Source organism: Dipodomys spectabilis, unplaced genomic scaffold (assembly GCF_019054845.1).
Source record: "Dipodomys spectabilis isolate Male_0828 unplaced genomic scaffold, ASM1905484v1 ptg000076l, whole genome shotgun sequence".
NCBI classification, from domain to species: Eukaryota; Metazoa; Chordata; class Mammalia; order Rodentia; family Heteromyidae; genus Dipodomys; species Dipodomys spectabilis.
In genome coordinates, this window is record NW_024870753.1 from 7,402,211 (window position 1) to 7,427,568 (window position 25,358).

At 53.0% G+C, this 25,358-nt stretch overlaps 1 long non-coding RNA gene across 1 annotated transcript; it reads left to right on the plus strand.

Annotated features, from left to right (window-relative positions):
- The first annotated feature begins 11,881 nt into the window (after positions 1-11,881).
- On the plus strand, positions 11,882-14,228 carry LOC122110387. The gene is made up of 3 exons (XR_006147860.1): positions 11,882-12,058; positions 12,467-12,550; positions 13,272-14,228. It is a non-coding gene; the product is annotated as an uncharacterized LOC122110387 (long non-coding RNA).
- Positions 14,229-25,358: the final 11,130 nt, after the last annotated feature.

A 25,358-nucleotide genomic window follows, 5' to 3' on the forward strand; every position in this document is an offset into this window, starting at 1 on the left:
GGCCAGAGGCTGAGGGAGAAGAAGGCAAAATGGAGGAGAAACAGAAGAGAGGGAGAAGAGAACGCCCAGAAGAAAATGGATATGGGAGCTGTAAGGTCCATTCCTGGACGGCGAACAGACCTCGCCCAGTACCTGCATTACCTAGGCAACTGGGACACCTGGAAGAGGTCACAGCTGCATCTGCTGAGGTCACATCTTAATCTGATGTGGCCACACCTTTCTCCCACCTGATCCCACTTCCCTTTGCCTGGACTCACCTTTCCCCCCTGCTCCCACCCTATATAAGGCCTAACCCGCGGCCAGACGCCCTCTTTGGCCAGCTGCGTGGAGTGCCAACCTTGCCTGGTCCCAGCAGGTCTACTGAATAAACCTACCCCTTACCTGAATACCACGTGCATGGTGCTGTTCTTACTCAGCCACCTCTTTTTAAAAACCTAACAGGAATATGCTAACGCCTCTTTCCAGAAAGTTCTAGTCACAGTCTCTGTGCAGACTCAGAGCTTCTATGGACCCCTTTGGCTGGTCCACCCTGTCGTCATCATTTGGGTGAAGTGGCATCTCCGTGAGTGGTACTTTGCCTGTGTTCTCCCAGCTGGTGGTAGAACCAGGTCTGCTGAGCTGACACCCTGTCCCTGACTCCTACCCTCACTCCACCTTCCTCCCTCGGAAGCTCTCGGGGTAGAGTGGTGCTGCTGTGTTTTATGGAGAGGCTGAGCTCTCAGTGGGGCTGGTGTGGGACAGGTAGGCCATGAAGATTGGTTCCTGAGATGTTTGAGGGAAAGCAGGGAGCCTAGGGTTCACGGTGGGGGACCCCTCTGTGGGAAGGAACCCCTCCTTAAGGGGCCCAGAAAGTAAAGCTCCCAGGCAATAGGGAATACTGAGAGCTGTTGACCAGAATAGGGTGGTAATAAAACTGCCATGTTGGAGGGTCACTGTCCCCCTGAGAGTCTTCAAGCTGGAATCCAGCAGAGCAGCGTGAGGGGGTGGGGAGGGGAGGAGTCGGAGCCTGGCCTCAGTTGGATGGGACTCATTCTCTTCTGGGCCTTCTCTCCTTCCTCTCTTCTGTTTCTCCTCCCTCTTGCCTTCTTCTCCCTCAGCCTCAGGGCCAGCACAAAGAGGAGGTGTGTGATGCAGGCACCACACACCAAACTCTCATCTTCTTTTGAGAAAAAAAAGTATATTATTAAAGATTTAATCTTCGGGTCTAAAAATACCTCCATGCAAATTTCCCTCGGTCCCCTTCTCTGTCTCCCATGCTCTCTCCCTTCCTTAATCAGCGCCACCGATCACTGCGCAGGGGGCAGGCGAGAAAGACACTGGGCTCTTCAGCAGCTGGGCGAAGTGGGGTGGGGGGCGGCGCCGGCAGAGTCTGCCATCCTCCAGAGAGAGGGAGGCGGAGGGTGTGGTGTGCAGGCCTTGCTGGGCCCAAGCTGCCCAGGGCGGTGGAGGGGGCTGTGAGAGGCAGCCTCAGCCTCCGCTTCAGAATGGCGAGCTGTTCCCTGGCGCGCTGACCTGAAGGTATGTACTTCCCGCGTGAATGTTTGATTTTGAGTTTATTGATTCCATTTGCCAGAGTATTTTCCTTAAATATTTTTTGAGTCTAATGCACCCCGTATGTACCCATAATGGCTCTAGCTAGCCTTGTTGGTTTTTTTTTTTTCTTTCCTGTAGAACCAATAAAGCAATTTGGATGAGATGAAATTGAACTCAGAGGCATTGGGAAAGGGTAGTGGAGATGTGGGCAGGGAGGGGGAATGGAAGGCCAGGAGAAAGGAGGAGACAGAACAGAGAGAGCACTGTGGATGCAGAGGGATGGGAGATAATAGGGAAGAGAAAGGAAGGCAGATAGGGAGGGTTAAGGGAACATGGGCGGAGGAGGGAATGGAGAGAAGAATGGAAAGCTGAGTGTACATAAATCAGCCCATCTTCAACTCTGTGCAACCTTGAGGTATGGGTAACTTAGAGCTATGAGTTACCCTTAAGTTACCTTGAAGGTTCTAATTCAAATCTCTTCTTGCTCAGCCTTTTATGAAGGAGCAAAATAGATCTTTGCAGTGGGTGAACTGTCTGCTTCCCCAGCATCCGTGTTCCCATTGCTCATTGTGTAGCAGCCATGTTGTATGAGTAGAACAATGCGTGTTGATGGCTAACTGGTCTAAGCCAATCACCGTATTGTCTGCCTCTCACCCTGTCCCAGTGATTGGTTGGAAAATATATGTAACCTAGGACCAAGCCAATCAGTGCATAGGATTCTTCTAGGACCAGGCTGATCAATGCATAGGATTCTTCTGGCCGTGATGATTGGTTCAGATGCTACCCTGTGGTTTAAATTGGTCCAATCAGAGAGATGTTGCTCCAGTAAGAGGGGGTTATTTATTAAAAGTTGGGAACAAGAAAAGACTTTTAAACTTTCCTGGTAATGAAAAAAGAAGCTAGAACTGTTAATCACAGCCGCTGGGAGTAAGGGAGGGACATTAGAAGGGCCGAGTGGAGAGAATCACAAAGAACAGGAGCTGAATCTCATGCAACATCACAAACCTCAGGATCAAACTCATCCCCAAGCTGATATTTCCTGTGGACATTCCAATTACTTCAATCAATATCCTTTTATTTAAGAATTGTGTGGTATGGCTCAAGTAGTAGAGCACTTTGCCTAGCAAACACAAGGCCCCGAGTTCAATCCTTAATATGGAAAAAAAAAAAAGGAATTTGAGTTGGATTTTCTGTTGTATATAGTCATAATATACTAATTACATTTAAATTCAGTCCCTCTCCCTCTGCTCTTCCAGTGACATGAATGCAGAATGTACCAGCAGCCTTAGGTAGGCAAGGTTGGGGGCGGGGTGGGGTGGGCAGGACTGCCGTCCCCAGGAGCTTGACTCAGTCCCCTGGGGCAGAATTCACCTGGCAGAGTTCACACTGTCCTCTGCTCAGCTCCAAGGCAGGTTTTAGCTCCAAGAACAAGTTTTCCAGACAGCATTCCAGGCTGGTCACCTGCGGCCGGTGGGACCAACCCTGGGCCGCTTTGAGCACACAGACCTGCTCAGCCCTGCACACCTGTGGCCTCGGGTCTTCTCACGCCCATAAAGCCTGTTGGCTTTAGCTGTCTGACACCTCCTCCCACTGGGGGTTTATTAGAATCTCCCAGACATGAGGGGGAGGATGGCCGAGGCAGGATGGAAAATATATAGCTTGAAAAATCATCAATAAGTCTATTGCTGAGAGCAAAGTGAACCAACTAGTGGAGTAATAGATTGGATGGAGAGAAAGCAGTGCTGGAGTCAGGGGTAAAAGGCAAGGCTGAGCACCTCTGCTCCAGTGGACGAGCCCTCCTCCTCGGGTGGCTCGCCAGGGCCACCCGTGTCTCTCTTGTGGCACTCTGGGGGGGCGGGGAACGCTGTCTTCTGCTGAAGCTACTGGCATATCAATCTGGCTCGAAGCTGGGTTGCTGGATCCTGGAAGCACAGCCCACCAGAACTCGGAGGACCCTGGGAGACAAGTCCACCGACACTGGGGTCCACCGACCACCCCGTCCCCCGGCCGCGCGTGAGGCACGGGACTCACCTTGCAGAGTGCTCAAAGGTTATTAAAAGAACACCAACAACTGGGTTTGCAAGCATTCACCTTCACCTTGCTTTTATAGTCGAGAAAGCATAAAAGCAAGTATATGACTGCGGAGCAAAGAGGTCAGTGCTTGGCTTTTTGAGGACCTTCGAGGAGCTGTGGGCCTGACAGCCTCATTTGTTGAGACAAAGCATGTTCCCATATTTGTGAAGCAGAGCCGTGCCTTACCAGGGCAAAGAGGGGAGGCTGGGCATGGAGGGCACAGGCCGTGGTGGGGTGACACCCCCGGCCACAGAAGGTCTTCTGTCTCCCTGGGAGTGGGGAAGGGGGGCCATGTCCTTGCTGCTTCCTGTCACCCGCATGGGGAGCTGCAAGTGCTGGGGTTTGTGCCCTGCTGTCTGGACATGGCGGGAGGAGAAGGTGTGGGCTTGGGGGTGGGTGTGGGGGGGGTTGAGTGCATGGCCCTGATCCCATGCTGGTGCCCTGTGTCAGGGCACAGTGCAGGCTCTAGAAGTTTCCTTGTGTCCCAGAAGGGGAATGCCTGAAGGTCAGAAGAGTCCTAAGGTCAGGATGAGGAGATGTGACTGGAGGTGGTGGCTGTGGTTGGGGACTTCATTTGGGGGTGCCATTCAGATCCCAGCAAAGGCGAGGTGGGGCCAGAGGACCACGGGTTGGACACCCAGGAGGAAGTAGCCTGGGGGACTTTTCACGGAGACCAAGGATCCCCCTCCCTGATCTGCCAAAATAAGGTCCACTCCGCCAATACCCATCCTCCCACACGTGGCGTTTCCTTCCCTTCCTTCCAAAGGTTTAATCTGCACGGTACGGGGTGGAATTTACACCCCACACTCAGGTGGGCCAGAAGAAGTGACAACTCCCCATAATCGATGACACCTGCACTTGGGTTCTCAGTTCCTACAGAGCTCGGTGGGGCCCTACTGCAGTGATGGTCATGTGACTGGGGTGCAAAGAGGGGTCAGTATTCTGCGGGGTGAGGGGTGGTGGCGAGTGCTCTGGACTTCTCATTCTCCATGAAGACCCCTTTAGAGTCCCCCAGAGCAGGCTGTATTCCCATCTTCTGATGGCAGCCAGGAGCAGTGGTATAGTTCCCAGAGGCCCATGAGGCCACTTTACATCCTGTTTGCTGAACAGAGGTATCTCCGAGACAAGCATGGGTATGAGCCTTCAGCTAGGCATCCTGACGGCTTATTGTCCCTGGGGTCTTGTCCCTTGGCCTCCCAGCCACCCATGGCCCCCACCAGCTTAAGGAGAAGCCCAGGCCTTTGCCATCTGATCGGGAATGAGGCGGTAGACCCATAGCCCACGACCCCTGCCAGTCCATATGCCTTGCTGTTGAAGCCAGTAGCTGGCCGCTGGCTTAATGGCCAGGAAAGGAAGCAATCACGCGCTTCCATCTGCCGGCTGAGAGCCTGTTCAGAGGAAGCCCATTAGCGGCCAAGGGCATGTGTGCCAGCCTCAATTAGCCCAAGAGGGACCATAGGGCAGCTTGGGTAGCAAGATCTGCAGCTGGGCAGCCTGGAGCAGGGATCCCCTCCCAGTCCTCTGAGGTCTCTGGAAAGGCCAGGGGCTCAGGAGAACCCAGGGTGGAGGGGTAGCTGGGATGGCAAGGTGGGCGTTAGTTCCTGCCTCACTCTGGCTTTATAAGCACACAGTCCAGCCTGGAGTCAAAACTGCAGGATGGCAAGTTCTCCTTCACAGAGAGGCTGTGGGTCTGGGCTGAGGAGGGGGAGTCGACTTCAGGCCAGGGCAGAGGAGAGCTGGCGGGAGTGGAGCTCAGGCTGGGGGCAGGGTAGGAGGGAGAGTGTCCAGGCCTGGGGAGGGACAGCTCTGTTCACGATGCTGGACACAAGGGCTCTGGAGGTTGTATCACGTGGATGTTTCACATCAGGTATGTGGAAAGCCAGGCCACAGCCCAGGGTCTTCTGGGAGCCCGGGGACATCCTAAACAGACTTTTAGCAAGACTGGGGGTTGAACTCAGGGCCTTGTGCTTGGTAGGTAAACACTCTTCCACTTGTACCATGCCCACAGCCCCTAAATAGACCTCTTGGAGTCCCTGTGGAGGCCTGAAGAGTGGAAGCCAGGCCTGGCTGCTGAGGTCAGTTCTCCCTGGACAGCTGCCTCCTCCAACGCCCACCCCTCATGGCAGGTCCAGGAGAGGACTCTCAGCTCAGGCAGAGGACACCTAAAACCCAGGTCAGCACCCAAACATGGTTGGTAGGAGTATATCCCACACAGCATTTGAGACATACTTACCCTAACCCATTATCCATTGCTTATCTGAAATTCAAATTTAACCTGGCATTCTGTGACTTTATTTGTAAAATCTGGGTGCATCCTCAGGCCTCTTCTCCTTTTTCTGGGGGGAGATGGGCTGATTCCTTCCATCTCAGAGGCTGTGTAGCCTCCACGGGAGAGAGACAAACACCCTGACTCCCACTCTCTGTCCTGGGAGAAGGGGGCCATTTTGGGAAGTCACCCTAAGATGTGAGGTGACTGCTCAGCTCCTTCCTTCGGTCAGCCCTAAGGGGAACTACCCCCCTTCTGTGTTCTTGTGGAAAGAGGGGTGAGCCTCAGGCCCAGGGGTGTACCTCTTCTCTAGAGCAGAGAGGTGTGCCTCTTCTCCCAGAGCATGTCTTAGATAGACTTCCTCCCTCCTGCATTGGTAGGGGAAATGCAGGCCTAGTTAACATCAGATTTCTATTCACTCGAAATGAAGGGCACTCAGGCATCGGTCCTGGCACTTCCAAGCTCTGGTGTTTGGCTTCCTGATGCCAGGCCGCTGCCCCCAGCCTCTAAATCTAACTTTGCAGGGGTCTGGGGATCTTCGTAGAGTGGGCAGGACAGAAGTGTGTATCTGTATTCTAGCACGTGGCCCTGCGCTCCTAACTGGAAAACAGAGAGGTTCTTTCTGCAAGCCCTGACTGGGGAGCTGGGTTTATTTTTATTCTTTAATTTGAAGCATTGCGCTCACTCTCCTCTGCTACCTCCCACCTGGATGGGGACTTGTGTGTGTGGTGAATCAGACAAGGGGTGAGAATTGATGAAAATATGCTAACAAATGCGGAGGGGTGTTTGAATGGTCCTGGCTGGGCACGGATAGGAATAAGCCTGCAGAGTTCTCTATACATTGCTGCAGTGAAACTCCCAGGCTTGCCTCAGATGCATTTATTCACACTTTCTTCCTGATGTCGCTAGTCTGGAGGACCTGGCCCATCTGGTCTTTTTTTTTTTAATACTTTTTTTTATTGTAAAAGTACTGTACAGAGGGGTTACAGTTATATGAGCAAGGTCATGAGTACATTTCCAATCAAGCATTGTTACATTCTTTGTTTTCCCCCTACCCTTCCTTCCCTCCCACCTCTACAACTACACTCCCCTCCCCCTCCCTCCTCTCTCCCCGCCTAAATTGTCAAGTTCATTTTTCAACATAGTGTCTTGTACATCTCATTGCTACAATGGGTCAACCTGTTTCCCTATTGAAGCATTTGTTTTTTCCCCTCCCTTCCCCAAACTAGAGAAGTGTATATACAAGATGCAGGGCACCGACATCAAATACAGTGAAAACAGGGGTTATACTGTGGGGGAGGGACATTCAAAGAAACAAAAAAAATCACATGGTGCATTATAAATATGTTAGAAACAATACCAAGAAAGAAAAAACCACTTGTGTCCCAATGGAATAGAATTGAAAACCCAGAAATAAACCCACAGACCTATAGCCACGGGAGCTATAGAAGGGAAGAAAGACAGCCTCTTCAGTAAATGGTGCTGGCAAAATTGGTTAAGTACCTGTAGAAAACTAAAGTTAGATCCTTATATATCACCCTGCACCAGAATCAACTCCAGATGGATCAAAGATCCCGAAATCAAAGCAGACACCCTGAAAACATTACAGGAAGGAATAGGAGAAACTCTAGGTCTCCTAGGCACAGGCTGAAATTTTCTCAATAGAGACCCAGAATCACAACAAATCAAAGAAAGGTTGGACAAATGGGATTGCATGAAGCTGCAGAGCTTCTGCATGGCAAAGGACATAGCTAGCAAGATCAGAAGAAAGCCCATGGAGTAGGAGGAGATCTTCACTAGCCATACAACGGACAAGGGCCTCATATCTAAAATATACTTGGAACGCATCTGGTCTTAAACGAGCAAGGTGACAGGGCCACAGCCTCTTCCCCTGAGACAAACTCTGGGACAGAAACCCCCGCAGCAGGACAGGCTTGCTTCTTGTTCTTTGTGATGTTTTTTTGGCTTTTGCCCATCTTCCTTGTCCCCAGCCTGGATAAGCCTTGTCGGCCTCTGAGCCAATTCATAATCCTCAATTTCCTCCAAACCTGCAGAAAAAGGATGTCTTGCTGGAACTGCCTGGAAACCAGCTGGGCTCTGCCTGGAGGCTGCGTCTACCCTGGGCCCTGGACCTCTCCTGTAGAAAAATGTACCAGCCGCAGAGAGGAGGCAGGCCCGTGCACCCCTCAGGAAGAGCAGGTGTGTGGCCGCAAGGAACTCTGGGAATGCGCCTGGGGTCCAGGTAAGACCTGAAAGGGTCAGTTCAAGGAGTGATAGCTCTACTTATTGCTGTGGGCTGCCTAATTAGCCTCTGACTCTGGCTTTGCCGTGTGGATGTGGTGTGCAGGTTAGGGCTGGAGCTCAACTGTTGAGGGCCTAGAGGAGAGGCGGTGCTCCACCTCACAGGCCATGCTAATTCTTCTCCTGGGCAGCTCTTGGCCTTACTTTCAAGTTCACGAGGAACAGATGTGTGAATGACGCGCAAATGATAACCCAGGCCAGGGCTCCTGTGTATTTCTGTAGATCTGTGAGGATCTACTTCCAGGCCTTTGCTTGAATCTGAGGTACCCGTTCTCTTCTGTTGTCCTGGCTCAACCCGGGAGCCACCTGATCCACCCGGAGTGTGTCCCAAGCAGCCAAGCGTCACCCTGCCCACATTCATGCCACCTGTCACCCCTCTTTTGCCCATACCAGGATCCTGTGAAATCCAGCAAATGAGTTTCCTGGAGGGCAGTGATTGATACTGCAATACATTCCTCTACTCGAAACATTTTTTTTCTGGCTGGATGCTGGTAGCTCATGCCTAGGATCCTAGCTACTCAGTGAGTGGGCTGAGATCTGAGGATTGTGGTTCGAAGCCAGCCCAGGCAGGAAAGTCTGTGAGAGTCTATCTCCAATTAAGCACAACTGGAGATGGAAACCTTCCCCAACATCTTGTCAGTCTATCCTAGGGAGAACTTGGGACAAGCTCAGCAGAGCCAAGTGACATTCACAGAACCTGCACCACAGTGCCATGGCCCCTGCCTTCCCCCTCATCGTTAATGGCTTCACCACATACCTGGTGTCCAAGGTTAGAACTCTTACTTCTCTTGGAGGCTCTCTGGTGTCCCTCTGTCCTCACCATTGAACCAGACATCGAGTCTAACTGATGGGCAGCCCAGGTAGGTCCTACTCCTGCTTGGCCCATGCCTTGCCATTTTCCTTGAGAGCACTGCTTTGAACGTCCTGATGTGATTATTTGGAAGGTTTCAAGCTGTCTGCCTTCCTTTCTAGGCTGCAGATGGATGGATTGGGAGGGCAGGGCTGGCTGTCTGGGGAGGCATGTGTCTCCAGTGCCTAGCAACACCTGATGTGGGTGTGATTGCCATATGGCCCAATTAGCTATCTGTGTCCTGCTCAGAGTGGACGTGGCTTTCGGTCCTTCGAGGCATCAGGCTGCTGCTTGTCCCCTCACTTTCCCAGTCCTCCCCTGCTTACCTGGCCTGCATCCTTCAGATCCCAATGTCAGATCTCAGATATCCCTTCCTCCAGGAGTCCCCCTCCGTGGGACACACACACACACACACACACACACACACACACACACACACACACACACACACACACCCGCAGTTGCTGTGATTCCTGCAAAGTTGCAGCACCCGAGTGAGTGCAGGTGCACCTTCCTACTATCTGCTAGCATCTGCCTTCTCCTTCAGACTGACAGCTCCAGGAACATCTCCTTGATCTCAGCGCCTGGAGCGTGGAAAGGGCCTAACCGTTCTGTGGATGAATGGGAGATCCAGGAATAATGGATGAGGAGGGGATTGGAAAACTGTAAAGTTCTTCCCCAGGGTCTCTCCATTTTTCTGGAGACCCCTCTCAACTATGATTTTGAAGCATCAGGAGATGGGCACAGGAATCTGGCAGACTTTAGGGGTGCCATGGGGGGGGCTTAAACTCAGAGCGGGGCACTGCCCCTGAGCTTTTTCACTCAAGTCTGGTTCTCTACCACTTGAGGCCACAGCTCCATTTACATCTTTTTGGTAGTTAATTGGTTGATGAGTCTTACAGACTTTTCTGCCTGGGCTGGCTTTGAACCTCAGTCCTCATATCTTAGCCTCTTGAATAGCTAGAATTATACATGCAAGCCACCAGTACCCAGCCTGGCAGACTCTTGGTGGGCAAGAAAGAACATATATAATTTATTGATGGTCCAAGTATGTCTTCAAACTTCCCCTCCCTATACACTGTCTGTTTGTCTGTCTGTCTGTCTCTCATACATATACTATAGTGATGTGCTTTGTGTTACCCCTGTGGAGGTGCACATTTTACTGCTGTGTTGATTCCGACACATCTGTCCTAGAGCATAAACTCTAGAAGGAAGGAACCAGATCTACCCCCAGGAAAGGGTCTGTGGACTTAAAGAAGGCGGGAAGAATCAGGGAGAGGATGCATGTTACCCTGGCAGAGCTCAGACCTCTCCAGGAAGGACGAGGGGGAGGAAGTGGGAATCCAAGCCACTGTACCCCAGTCCTGTTGGTTGTCTGTGCTTTGAGGAGCAAGTATAGACATTCCATGCAGATCTTGGCCTTCTCTGAGTTTCCAGAGTCCTAGTGTTGGGTGAGACCTTGATCCTTGTGACTCAGTTTCCTTTCTTCCTTTCTTCCTTTCTTTCTTTCTTTCTTTCTTTCTTTCTTTCTTTCTTTCTTTCTTTCTTTCTTTCTTTCTTTCTTTCTTTCTTTCTTTCTTTCTTTCTTTCTTTTTCTTTCTTTCTTTTTTTGTCGGTTGTGGGGCTTGAACTGTGGACCCGAGCGCTGTCCCTCAGCTCTTCAGCTCAAGGCAAGTGCTCTACCACTCGAGCCACAGCACCACTTCTGGTTTTCTGAGCGGTTTATTGGAGATAAGAGTTGCATGGACTTTCCTACCTGGGCTGGCTTTGAACTGAAATCCTCAGATCTCAGCCTCCTGAGTAGCTAAGATGACAGGCATGAGCCACTGGTGCTGGCATTTTCCTTTCTTTAGAGCTGGAGTTCTTCTAGTGGTCTCCTTGGTGGACTTCATACGGCCAGCATTGGAAAGGGGCCTTGGATGGCAGAGGGTGTCACCCAGCTTGGCTACTTGCAGAGGTGAGGAGCTCACCACTTTGCCAAGTAGCCTGCCGCACTGGGGAAAGCTCTAGTTGGTCTCTTCCTGAGCAGCTTTCCCTCTGGCCACTGCCCACCGTGACTCAGCCCAATACAGGCCCGAGCATGGTGGTTTTCCCAGGGGTGACAGAGCTACCCGGCACCGTCCAGATGTAAGATTCTCTCCCTGTGGCTGACCTCCTGGGATTGGGATCCAGCTTCCTCTCTGGAGCAGAGAGTGAGGGATAACAAGTAGGACCGGTCAGGAACAGAAGCCCATGTGTGGAGGTCCCCCTCACTTTTCCTGCCTCCCACAGCAGGCCCTCCCCGCTCTGTGTGTCCTCTGCCCCCCCAGGTCTGCCACTCAGCGATGACTTACCTAAATGCATACCACCCAAAGGACAGGAACATTTGATTGCTGAGGGGAAAAAGCTTTTTTTTTTTTTTTTTCCTTCTTTCTTTTTTTTTCTAAAGCCTTTCAAAAAGTGAGTCATGATTGGCCTAAAAATAGCCTGTGGAAATCAGAAGAAACAAACACGCACACAAAAAAAATGATACTAAAAATCCAGAGTACCTAATTATAGGAGAAAGGAAATGCTTTGGCAGGATTGAGATTCCAGTGATGTCTTACTTTATTTATTTATTTATTTTGACTCAGACATTGTACAGGGGGAGTGAAATATATTCGGCATTGTTAATAAATTTCCCAACCCGGAGACTCAAAGTCCCTTTGCCCTGCTATTTACAGCCTCTGTGGGCATTCCTGGGCTGGTGATATTTGGACTTACTCCCTTCTCTGCTTTTCCTGGGGCCACCTTTGTTCACCACCATAAACTTCAGGACAGGGGTGATCAGTCAGGCAGCCTGTCCAGACACTGAGCAAGCACCTTGGGTGGGAGAACCTTCTGTAGACAGCACTGCAGAAGGATTAGTGAGTAGATGGCTCGTGAGCCTGTAGGAAAATGGTAGCGATCAGGAGGCATGGTCCTGGGTTCTCCAAGTACCAATCCAGACAACGGAATCTCCTTTACCTGGCTGATGGCTTTCTAGACTCGTTGACATGCAAGGCACCGTGGATGTGGTAAATTGGGTTAAGACTATGATTCAATCCCCCGGGACCAGATGGAGCACAGTGGATGCGGCCTTCAGAGAAGTAGGATTAGTAGGCTGAATCACGTGAGCCCATGGTGATCAGAAACTGCCAGGAAATGGGTGGGATCTCAGGCTGTATGAATGGAAGCACAGAGCCCAGAAGAGGGAAGATAGTGGCACCTTCCCCTGTGCTTGGCAGGGGCTGGACCACTTCTGGCGCATCTCGTTCTGTGCTGGGAGCCATGGCGGAGTGAGCGAGAATGTTGACAAATGGGGGTAGCATTTGGACAAGGAGAGTGGGGTGGGCCAAGGTCTGTATGCCCTGGCACAGGAGGAGCGGTGGAGGGAGCTGGGGACCGAAAACCTGGAAAACTGACATCCAAGTGATTCCTCACAGCTGTTTTCAAATATGGAAAGGTCTGCCGTGAAAAACTGAGCAGAGATATTGGCTGCAGTGTTAGAAACAGTGCTTGGCAGCCAGGTACGGCTTGGGTTGGTCCCCAGGACACAACGGGGGAGGAGGGGGGGAAGGGCCAGCTGGGAGCCCTGCAGGGGGCGGGGCGCCCCTGCCCTCCCCCACCTGTGGGGCCTTCTCCCCCTGGAACAAGAGCTGAGTGTGGGGCTTGGCCTGTCGTATGCTTACCAGAAATGAACCACCTAGGCCAAGGTGTTCCTCTCTCACCATGAATGGGGAAATTGGAGGCCTCTGGAGGGAAGGAGCTTGGCTGACCAGGTCCTCACCAAACCCAGGCTTGTTCCACTGGAGGACACCCTTCCCCCAGCTAAGATTTCTCCCCTCCCTCCCTCTCCTTCCCTCCCTCCCTCCTTCCCTGCCTCCCTCCCTCCCTTTCTTCCTTCCTTCCTTCCTTCCTTCCTTCCTTCCTTCCTTCCTTCCCTTCCCCCCTTCATCCTTCCCTCCTTCTCTCCCTCCCTCCTCCTCTCCCTTTTCTCTCTTCTTCCTTCCTTCTCTCTCCTCTTTCTTCCTCCCCTTCTTCTAGGCACCAACATCAGCAAACTAATGAGGTTGCCCAACTGGCGGTGCACGCGCCATCAGGGTGTAGAATGAAGACGGATGACTGTAGCTAAGAGACAATTTGAAAAGGGATAAATACAGGCAACAAGTTATTCACCACGGCAATTTGTAAAGAGCGTTAAAAACCTGCAGATGGGTTGTTTCACATCATCTCCTTTTCCATTTGCAGGCTGACAGACCCGGGTAAACGACAGTGATGGATGGCTTCGAGCAGGGCCCCTTAATCTACCGTTCTGCCATTGATTAGTTTGGCTGCACAGCACCCCGGGGTGGTGGACGTGACCTGTCTCCTAGAGTGGAGAACCTGAGCTGGGCCTCTGGACTTGGAGGGGACTCTGAGGAGGGAGGCGTGGGGCGGGGCGGGGCTCTGCACTGGAGACACTGAAGGCTGACACAGAACAATAGGAGGCTTCTGTAGTTATCAGTAGAGATAAAGGGACAGAGTCCTGGAACCTAGGGTCTGGCCCCAGCCTCAGTTTCCATGAGCATCATAGGCTTCTCCCCCATGCCCAGCTAAGTGCCTGGGTCCAGATACCTCAGAAGATCTGAGGAGGATGGGCGAAGGTCATCTGGGTCATCCCAGATGGAGTTGGGGACATCCCATAGGAAGACAGCAGAGATGAAGCTCTTGGAGAGAAGCTCTTGGAAAGAGCCACCACTGCAGAGGAACCAAAAGATTACCAGCCATGGAAGACTTCCAACTTGGGTCAGGTGACAATGCGTGATTCCTCTCGGCACCAGAGACCTGTGGAGAGAAGGAGGTGTGGAGGAGGAGCCAGGTTGCTGCGTTGGGAGAAACATTGGAGTGGGATGTGGGGAAGTTTGGTCTTCGCTCTCCTTCCCGTAGGGTACTTGGTGGTGAAGGGCATTGAACATGGTGGAAATGGCCCTGGGTTTCTGTACCCTGAGTCCAAATAATAGCAACACATGCGTGTGGTAGTGTGCTTCCCTTGTATAGAAATGCTGTGTGTGCCTGTGTGTGCAAATCTATTTCCCTTATCTTAAGGCTGAACAAATGAAGGCTCAGAGTAGTCGAGCAACACGGCCAAGGTCACATAGGTAAAAGTGGCTAAACCTAAATTCAGACTGTCTCTGCCTGTACTATAGAACCACTCGGCTGTGGGAACTCCGGCCCTTGGGGGAGGGGGAGGGGAGGGCTAATGAGGGGCAGATTAAAGACATTGCCAACCAATCCTTGGCTATGTTTTAATCTTTAGAACAAAATATGCTCTTGTGAAAACCAGGCAATCATTGCCTGCAGGTCCCCGAGTCTGAGCGCCCCTGGAACGCCCAGTATTGCCAGAAGAGATGATGAGAATAGAAATCAGGGCTGGTTTCCTTAGAAACAGACTGAACACCAAGTGAGATGGTCATTCTGAGGGCTAGCGTCCTCACCAGCCTGAAGACTCACGCACCACCTAGTGCAGGCCCCGCCTCCTCCAGGAAGACTCCCTGACCAGCATAGTGCACGGGGGACTCCAAGCCCTGGTGCTCACCACCTGCATGGTTGGCTACTTCATCTGACTGCATAGGGCTTGGTGTAGCCCTGGGTCCTGGGATCTACTTAATGAATGTGATGGCTGTGGATGCTTTTGGGGGTGAGCTGGAATGGGAGGCTTTTTCCGCTCCATCCAGGCATTGACCCTGGGCAAGCCAGATTGGTTAGTTGAGTCCTCTCTGGACAACAAGACCCTGTCTGCCCTTAGACAGGCCACTTTGCCCTTCATGGGGTGCGGTTTCTGGCTGATCAGTTTTTGGGGGTGACGGTGTAGAGGACAAGGTCAGTGGGTTCCAGCTGTGGCTGCCCACCACAAATACCTGGGGATTTTCTAAATGTAGGAATTAGGGATTGAATTCTACTCCGTCAGAATGCCCCGGGAAATAACCTCATTCCTTTATATATTTATTTTGATGCCAGTACTGGGGCTTGCACTGATTGCCAGGGTGGTGGTGGTGGTGGTGGTAGTAATAGTCTTGTGGATTTTCTGCCTGGGCTGGCTGTGAACCTCCATCCTCAGATTACAGGCTTGAGTTCATCAGCTCTGCTTTGTTCACTCCACATGTGATTTTTCTTTTCAAACCACAACCCACCCTCCACTCTCCCCATGTGAGTTTGATGCTGAGCCCGGGCTAGGAAACAGTGAGCTCTGTGGATCGTCCGACAGCTATCCTGAGTGGAGTTCTCCACTATGCACACTAGGTGCTTTGACACCATTGTGCAATACAACCTGGCTACTGTTTTGGATCAGATTCTCCAGGAAAATGACTTGGAGACGGAGACTGGGGGGGTGGGGGGCAAGGGTCTAGCAGTCCTGGAGAAGGGGCAGGGGCTCCTAGGGAAATGATTGGTTCCCTTAATAAATGGGAGAAACAGCTAGACCTGAGCTCCCATTCAGGCCCACAGACACACATATGCGCACAGGTTGGCACCCCTGTTTGAGTGTGGTCAGGGTGCACAGGCAAGGTGCATACACTGCCCTTCCTTCCTCTCCTTCTAACCCCACCCTAAGGCTGGCCTGTTGGCAAGGGTTCAGGGCTCAGCATCCTTGCTTGTCTGCCCTTCTTTGACAAGAGGCAGCCTGACCTGCTGGGACCCCCACCCATCCCAAAAATGCACTCCTAGGATGCTGCATGTTCAGGGCGAGGCGGGGATCTCGTCAGCAGAGGCCAGGCACCTTCGAGGGGTGTGGGACGGGGAAAGGGTTCAGGGCCGCACCGTGCTGAGCAGTTTTGGCAGTTTTTGAAGGTCACTTTTTACCCCCTTTCTACCAAAGAATTTAATTAGGCTTCCATAAAGCAGTTAGATTTAGGAGCGGAACATTTTTAGCTCCCCTGCTAGGAGTGCTCATGAATATTAAAAGCTGGGAAGGAGCAAAGAGGCAGGAGCTGGCCAGCTTGTACCCTATCTTGACTCCCCAGGAGGCTGGGCCCAAGGGCATGGGAAGAGGACCGTGGGGTTCCAGGGGTGGGAGACCCAGGGGAGTGCCCCCCCCAGCCCCCACTGTCCCATGTCACTGAGAGCCTGGCTCAGCACTCTTCGCGAGCTGGGACACAGGGTCCTGCCAGCCCGAGGGCACAAGCAGGCCTGGCAAGGCACCGAAGACCTACTTTTGGACCTCCTCTCCTGCTTCTGCCATCCTGGGCGGACAGGGCTGCTTGGCTGTGCCCAGGCTCAAAGCGTTCCCGCAACCCCCTCTTTCAAGTGGGCGTGGCTGGGTCACTTCAGAGAGAAGTGGTCTCCAGAAAATGTCAGGAAGATGGATGTAGACCTGCGGTCAGGGTTTTCTCAAGTCTGGAAAAGCGAGCTGGAGTCCGCCGACGGGGCAAGTGGAGGGGCCCGAGCTTGCCAGGGACGATGGAGTCACTCCAGGCTGAGGAACGAGGGCAGGGAGGGAATGGCAGGCAGACGGCTGCAGAGCTTGTGGCTGGGCACGGCCTGAGCTGCCTCCTCCCTCCCGTGCCTTCCGGCACATTCCTGCGGTGTAGCCTGCTGCCGTCCTTTGCCACCCTCCCCTGGCAGGCTCACGCACAGCAGAACTGGGGCTCCGTTTCACCGATGGGAAAACTGAGGCCGTGTGGGTGTCAGCCCCACGGTGCTGGCGCCAACTCCCTGTCTGGTGACCTAGGGGACTGGGTTGTTGGGGGCTGAGGTGAGGAGGGGAGGGGAGACAGCACACTGCCGGGCTCAGGGTTGGAGCCATACTCCCCAGGCAGCTGCGTCCTCATCCTGGGCTTGCCCATCTGCCCACAGAACCCCAGCCCTGGGTTAGGCTGGCTGGAGTCAGGGCTAGAGCTCGGGCCCACGACAGCAGGGAACTAGAACTAGAACTGCTGGCTTTCTGGTTGCCACTTGTGAGTCCAGCTCTTCCCCAGGCAGGAAGTAGCTGCCCTTCCACACAGCCAGAGATCGGAGCCCGTGAGGGGCCAGTGAGGGGTGGGCTCAGCTGGCTGTGGTCCAGGGAGCCCTGGTGCTGTCCCGTACCGTGCTGTACAGTTCCGCGCTTCCTTCAGGAAATGAGTCTGGCAAGGCTGAGCTTGTGTTATCCACAGATGCCAAGCAGGCTGCTGTGCTCGGTTCTCCTTGTCATTGCTCTCTGAGAGGCTTCCTCCTCTCTGAGTTTCTTCTCTCCGGAGCGAAGGATGGTGAAGATCATCCCAGCAGCTCCAGATTCTCAGCACCTGAGCCTTGGGGCGCTTTCCAGGGCGGCTCTGCCCTTTGTGAGCAGGACCCGAGGGACTGAAAACTTAACCAAGTCTCTACTTAGGATGCCATCACTGACCCCTGGGTGCTTTGTGAACCAGCGTTCCGCCCCCGAGTCTGCAAGGCGGGACGCGGCTGCGGTCTGAAGGGACATCTCTCTGGGTGGTGTGCAGAGATGCCCACGGCTCTGGTTTGCACAGAGAAATCAGACCTCCATGGCACAGATTCACCCTTTGCCCTGTGCTGGAAGCTGTGTGCTTCTGCTTGCCCCGCCCCCCTTTCCCTGCCCCTCCTCCCAGCCGGCTCTGGCTCACCAGCAGCACTCCTGGCGATCCATTCATCTTGCCCATCCGAGCACCTGTGGCACATGCTCCCAACCTTGTCAGCTTGAAATTAAAGACTTGCTCCACGAGCCAGGTCCTCTCCTGAGACGCTGCTCTTTGATTATCCCCTCGGAGGGAGCGGAAAGGCTGATTGGGTTTCCGCAGTGGTGCTCTGATAGTGGAGTTGGGGAGTCAGGAGAGCGGGAGCAGAGAGGCAGAGGGGCATTGGGGAAGCACCCGCCCAGTGTGGGCAACACAGCACCTGGCAGAAGCGAGGGGCGCGATGCCTTCTGGTGTGAGGTGCACACCGACCTCCTGTTGGATGGAGATGGTCCAGGCTGGAAGGGCCCGGGGATGGGACGGCCACCCGGAGTGCGAGGAACTGACAGAGCCAGAGGAAGCTCAGCACCTCCCCTCTTCCCCAAAACACAGTTGGGTCAAGAGACACTGCTTTTCCTCAAACATCTTGAGGTAGGTACAATACCCCCACCCCCCCCCAAACAAAAGTGTGTCTAGAGGTGCCTGGGCTGTGTGCCTGTGGGTTGGTGTGGGGTGAGGGGCACAGGCACACTAAAGTTTGGGATTCTGGGGCCCGCAAGCTGATTTCACATCCTTTGAAAGTTCAGTGTTCACTGTGAAGGGCTTGAAAAATTTCTGGAGGAGAGAGGCATGTGTGCACACATGTTTACCGGTGCCAGTACGAGGGCTTGAACTCAGAGCCTGGGCACTGTCCCTTAACTTTTTCCACGTCAGGGTGGTGCTCTACCATTTAAGCCACAGCTCCACTTTTGGCTTTTTGGTGGTTCATTGGAGATAAGAGTCTCACAGACTTTCCTGCCCAGGCTGGCTTTGAACTGTGCTCCTTAGATCTCAGTCTCCTGAGTAGCTGGGATTGCAGGCGTGAGCCGTCAGCTCCTGGCAAATTTAAGTCCTTACGAGGCCCACAGCTGCCACATTCAGAAGAACTTGTCCAGACATGCACGAATGTGATTTCTTATCGCTACACACTGAGCGTGTTCTGCAGTCCTGACCTAGATGCGGGATTCAACTTGCTTCTACAAATTCTACCTGCAGAATAAGTCCCAGAAGGCATTGCACCTGCATCAGACTTGACTAGGACGTGGGAGACAGAAAACAGCGTTTCGGGGGTCAGTATGTGTGGAAAGTGGTGTGATCAACATATCTATACTCTTGAAAGGCCAAAGTACTTAGATCAAATTGATAGAAAGCTCTTTTTAAAGCCCTTTCATAGCTTACTGAGGCATAATTAACATACAAAAAGCAACATATTTCAAGTATTCCAACTGATAAGTTTTGACATAAAGATCTCTCTCTATACAGAAATACAAACACACACACCTGAGAGTCCTTTACTGCAGTCAAAACCCTGAGCAAGGGCATGGCCCAGAAGGTTCTTCCCTACCATGCCCATCCTGGAAAACTAAGGATGCGTTGGCATTTTCTGGGTGTTCACCCAAGGGACTGTGCAGTATGGATCCTTTTGAGACAGAGAGGTTTCATATGTCAAAAGCTTCGGGAGTTTTATGGAATATGTTTGGTCCTTTGCCTTTGAACCAACATGATTGACACCCCCACAACGCTCTGCCCCCTCCCTCACCCCAACTGCAGAGAAGCTTGGTTCTCTTTCTTTCTCCTTAGTTTCCACTAATGCTTATCCTTAGAAAGTGATCAAGGTCATTTCCTGAACAGAAGACACTTCCTTCTCTAAGATCAGTTCCAGTGCCAGCTGTTAAGGTTACATTTTTCTATCCTTTTATGCACTCTGTGTGTGTGTGTGTGTGTGTGTGTGTGTGTATGCACATGTGAACGTGTGCTATGGCTTAGTATATGTATACATCCAGGAATGTAACCATGAGTGAACTGAAGGGGATTATTATTATTTTGTGTTTTTGGTGCCAGTACTGGGGCTTGAACTCAGGGCCTGGGTGCTTTTATGCTCAAGGCTGGCACTCTACCACTTGAGCCACAGTTCCATTTCCATCATTTTGCTGGTCCATTGGATATAAGAGTCTTATGGACTTTTTGCCTGGAATGCCTTTAAGCTGCAACCCTCAAATCTCAGCCACTTGAGTAACTAGGATTACAGGTGTGAGCCACTGCCGCCTGGCTTAATTATATATATATTAATCATATATATATATAAATATATTTAATTTTTTCCCTTTTGTGAACTCTGAACCTTGCACTTGCTCAGTTTGCTGGTTCATAGCTGGTGCTCTACCTCTTGAACCACATTTACAGACCAGCTTTGTGATAGTTATTTTGGAGATGGAATCTTGAGGACTTTTTCTGCCTAGATTATCCTTGAACTTGGATCTCAGCCTCCTGAGTAGCTAAGACTACAGGTGTGAGCCACCAGTGCCTGGCTTTTCTTTTTAATTTAAAAAATATTATGGATATTACTTGTACCTGAACCACGCTGAGCCGACTGCTTTCATATATCATCTTACTTAGTCCTCACAGCAAACATGTGACGTTGGAATAAGAATTCACTTCAACAGATGGGAAAGTGAGACTCAAGCTAAATAAGTTGGCCACAGATGCACAGCAACTAAATGGCAGAAGCAAAGCTAAACCCCAAGTCTTTGGGCTTTAAACTCAGTGCTCATTTCTCTGCACTGAGAGAGAAGCGTAAGTTAACTGTTAGGATTAGTGATGGGCGTTAGCTGTCTTCAAGGCTTCACACAATGAAGCACTGTCTGGGGCTCAGCTGGAAGGAACAACAGGATTGATTAGTAATGTCTGCCATGGGCTTGATTAGTGATGTCTGCCATGGGCCTGAGCTGGGAGGAGGTGTCATCTTCTCCGTACAAGATGCTCTTCCTGCCTTCTTATAGAGCAACATGGAGCTGTCTGTCTTCAGAAGCAGATGTTTCTGGCCTGAATCTTAGGCATAAGGGGGCCTCTTAATGGCTTCTCTCTAGCAGGGTTTCATCCCTGTCCACTGCTTCCATGTTGAGGGGCTGTGCAGTTGCTGCTGTTTTGAGTTTTCCTCATAGCCCTTTCTCCCTAGGAACTCAGACCCCGGAGACCACCATCTTGATCCCGTGTCTCTTGGTCCATTGCCCTCATCTCTTCTCCATCACTCCAGAGCTGCCTCTAATCTTGCCTCATTCTGCATAGCCTTTGATCCTCAAGGCAGCAGGACGGTTCTTTCTCCATGTCTGTGGATTATGCCCCTTTCCCCCACCCCCACCCCGGGCCTCAGTCTCCTCCCATCCTGCTAAGCATGGACTCTTGGGAGCCTCCTGGCTCTCGGCGTAGATCATTTTCTCCCTCTGCAGGCACACCTAGGCTATGTGGCCTGAACACACCCAACCAGGCTCACCTCTGCGTGAAGGCCACCTGCATGGAGCAGGCTGCCCTGACTCGTAACTCTCACCAGCCCTCCTCTCCTTCGTGAGAGTCAGCACGAGATTACAAAATGCCAAGTCGTAAGCGCCATAGAAGCAGGCTTCTCTCCTCTGCTAGTCTAGGATAATGCCAGGCACAGAGGGGACCACGTATTCATGGGAGGCAGAGATTCAAAGCACTTCATTACAGGCCTGTATTTTTGCTACAAGCCTCCTCAAACTACTTAGGAAATCAGAGAGAAATACAATTAATGAATAGAAAAGATATATTGAGTGACGTGAGGCTAGCCATTTAGTTAGCTTGTATTTTATTTTGTTCTCTCTCTCTCTCTCTCTCTCTCTCTCTCTCTCTCTCAGAATAGGACATTGGTGGTTTTTCTGCACCCATCACAGGACAAGGAAGCCTGCTGTACCCAGAGATTGAATCCCCATTAAGTAAAATTTCCACAGTGTGCCCGAGGGGAGAAGGCAAAGGTGGTTTTTCAGTGGCCAGAACTTTGTCTACGGTCACCAGTTCACTAGCTTTGGGTCCCTAGCAGCAACTCCTCCCTACCTCAGGAGAGAGCAGGATGTGCTGTGGTATCTTCTGGCCCCAGCTCCAGCTGAGTGATCCTCCCCTGTCCATGTGTGAGAGGCTGTCCTGAGAATCTCAGTGCTGCAGAGGTGCCGGGTGCCAGCTCATCACGCCCTTCCTGGATGGCACTGCAGATGCTGAGGTCAGACCGCCAGGCCTCCTAGGCTCTGCCTGCCCTCCTCCCCCGAGAGAAGCTGGGTGGAGATCAGTCTCTCTCCTATCAGTCCTCTTCTGACCTCTTCAACTGTGCCTAGTCCTTCACTCCTTTCTTTCTCCTTCCTTCCTTCTTTCCTTCCTTCCTTCCTTCCTTCCTTCCTTCCTTCCTTCCTTCCTTCCTTCCTTCCTTCCTTCCTTCCTTCCTTCTTTCCTTCCTTCTTGGAGATTTATACCCTTGTGAGCTCCCCCTGCCCCCACCAGCACTGCATAGGAGACTGGCTTTTTCTTGCTTTCTTCTTGGTGACCCCCCATCTGTGAGCCGCCAGCTCAGGGTGACTGGAGAGGAGTCTGTGGCTGGGGGAACAGGAATTCAGAGGGCTTCTTTCTCTCTTGATGAGCATTGGCCGCCGTCTCCCACCGTCACCGGCCCGGCTCTGCCTGACTGTCATAGTCCGTGTTTTCATTCTGAGCTTTCACAGGGGGCCGGGGACCCTGGGTCTGTCGCGTCCCCCACACCCCCTCCATACCCTGTTTGGTGAACACAGGATTGCACCAGAGGCCCGTCCTGGCTTGGAGTCTCCGCTCCCCGCGTCCTGAGGGCTAAGTGCTGGCTAAGGTGGGCAGGACCTGCGCAGCCTCCACCTGTGGGAATTCACGGCTCCTCCCATTCCCTGGCTCCCAGCGTGGGCAAGGGCCAGGCCAGCTGGCAGTGACTTCTGCCCAGCCCACAAGCCGCTATGGGCCATTTGCTTCCTGTTGCTGTGTGCGATGGGTCCACTGCTTCTTCGACAATGACAGAGGCATCAAGTCAGGGGTGACCAGGACCCTCCTCCTCTCACAACCCCAGCTTGGCCGTGGGGCTGAACTTGGCCTGATTGACCCGCCATGATTCCAGATAGTGCAGAGACAGGTCTCCTCCTGGACCCCTTTGAAAGCAGGCCAGGCAGCTCCCGGGACAGTGGCGCCGCCCAGACATGGTTGCAGGAACTCAGGTGCTGTGACCAAGTGCTGGGAGCAAACTCCCTGGCAGCCCGGCCGTTCCTTGGGAAGCCAGAGCGGGCCTCAGGGACAGGCCTGAGCAAGGATACCCAGTGGGTTGGTTGGAGCAGCCGGGAAAGCAAACAAAGCCAGCGGGTAGATAAGGAAACAGATGCCGAGCCAGGCGCCAGGAGAGCCCCTGGGCAGGGGAACCCTGTGCTGTGTAAAGGGTGGCGCTTCATAGCTTGGCCCAGGTGTGACAGGGCGGCGGGACAAACTTTCTGCTTTGAGACAAGGGAGAGGCCATCTCTAAGGTTGGCACTACCATTTCTCCTTTTCCCTACCCTGAGCTTCCAGTTCCTTGTTCTGAAAGATCCCTGAACCAGAAATGGGACGGGAAGCTGGCAGGTGGGCACCGTGCGTACCGATCCTGCCCGCACCAGCACAAGTCGGAGGACAAAAACAGCAAAGCCAGAGCCAATTATAAGCCAATCAGGTGGTTTCTTTCTCAGGCAGCCTGGCAAATAAGAACAAAATGCATTCACCTAAACAGTAGCTCTCTGGCCTCCACCGGAGGAGGAGGAGGAGGAGGAGGAGGAGGAGGAGGAGGAGGAGGAGGAAGGGGAGGAGGAGGAAGAGGAGGAGGAGGAGGAGGAAGGGGAGGAGGGGGAGGAGGAGGAGGAGGAGGAGGAAGAGGAGGGGGAGGAGGAGGAGGAGGAGGAGGAAGGGGAGGAGGAGGAGGAGGAAGGGGAGGAGGAGGAGGAAGGGGAGGAGGAGGAGAAGGAGGAGGAGGAGGAGGAAGGGGAGGAGGAGGAAGGGGAAGAGGAGGAGAAGAAGGAGGAGGAGGAGGAGGAGGAGGAGGAAGGGGAAGAGGAGGAGAAGAAGGAGGAGGAGGAGGAGGAGGAGGAGGAGGAGGAGGAGGAGGAGGAAGGGGAGGAGGAGGAGGAGGAGGAGGAGGAGGAAGGGGAGGAGGAGGAGGAAGGGGAGGAGGAGGAGGAGAAGGAGGAGGAGGAGGAGGAGGAAGGGGGGGGGGCGACGCCAGGCCTGGCAGGGTCCACAGAAACGCCATGACATTCAGGTGTGCGCGGAGGGCAGCTCTGGGTGTGAGCTCTCTTCGGGTGACACAATGTCCCCAGGCCCTTCCTCAGCGCCCCAGCAGGAAGCAGGAGAGACCGGAGCGGAGGGCGCCGCGCAGAGGGCGCGCAGCCTCGGTAGGATGACCCCCGTGTTCTGCAAGGGGGAAGGGTCCTCGGGTCTCTCCAGGGACCTCTCCAGGGCCCCCAGCAGGGTGTCAGCAGGGACAGGCGGCCGTGGCCGTGGCCTTCTGTCGAAGGGCCATCCGTCTCGTCACGCGGACAGTTCATTTGTATCCATTTGGTGTCCTGCCCGGGTGTGGGCTTTGTCTTCAGCCTGGGGGAGAGAGACACTTTCTCTGCCAATGTCTGAGGGACGACTTCACCTTCATCCTGGCTCACCCCGAGCTGGAGCCGTGGGCGAGGTCTCTGGTGGACTCGTGTTCTTCCAGAAGAGGAGGAAAGAGCCTGGCCGAGGGGCTCCAGCTTCAGTGCTCTTCTCACACCAAGACCAGAAAACCCCAGCAAAGCCAGAACCTGCCCAGCCCTTCGCAAGGGCCTCTGGGTAGGACACATCGGGCCTCCTATGCTTTGGATAAGTGTCTCCCTAATCAGGTTCTTCCTTGACTCTTCCTTTCATGCTCCGTGGCTCAAGCTCTGGGGAAGACGGCCAGGTCCGGCACTGAGCAATCACCCCCAGCCCCGGGCTCCACCCTGAACGACACCCACCTAATGGGGAGACCTGGGGATTTCTGGAGTCTGGGTCAGGGCATCCAGGCTTGGGCTCCAGACTCAGATAGAAGTTCTTTTGGCCTGCATCTGTGCCTTAGCCAGTCAGTACCTGCCGGAGGAGCCAAACGCCCGGGAGATTCCATTCGCATGTGCTTACCCACTTTCCCAAGGACTCAGCACTGAGCGAGACCTAGCCTGCTCCTGTGTGAGTCAAGTGGACACAGAAAGACATTGTGTATAAAGAGTGATTAGAGCTCAAAGGAGAGAAGATTTACCTGTGCTTTAATTTAGTACAGGGATAGAGTCTGCCAGAGGTGGCCTCCCAGAGGGGATCATATTAGAGCGGGGCTTTGTAGGATGGATAGGAGTTTTCCAGATGCAAAACAGAATGAGAGGTGAGAAAGAGCCCAATGGTCTGAAGGAACAGCCTAAGCAAAGGTGTGGGAGGTGAAAGGGGTTAATGAAGTCAGTCCTGTGGGTCTGGGATATGAAGCTTCTGGTTCTGAGAGATAAAGCAGGGAGTATACTTCTGTTCGGCTCTGTTCCCACTGAGCATTGTGCTCTTTGTCTGGGGGGGGGGGGGTCAAGGGTCAAGTTCCTACGCAGTGGGGAATTCTGTGTGTGTGTGTGTGTGTGTGTGTGTGTGTGTGTGTGTGCACGCGCGCGCGCATGCCAATACTAGGGCTTGAACTCAAGACCTGGGCACTGTCCCTGAGCTCTTGTGCTCAAGGCGATTGCTCTACTGCTTGAGCCACTGCATATGGCTTTCTGGTGGTTAATTAGAGGCCAGAGTTTCACCAACTTTCCTGCCTGGGCTGATTTCAGACCTTGATCCTTGGCGCCCA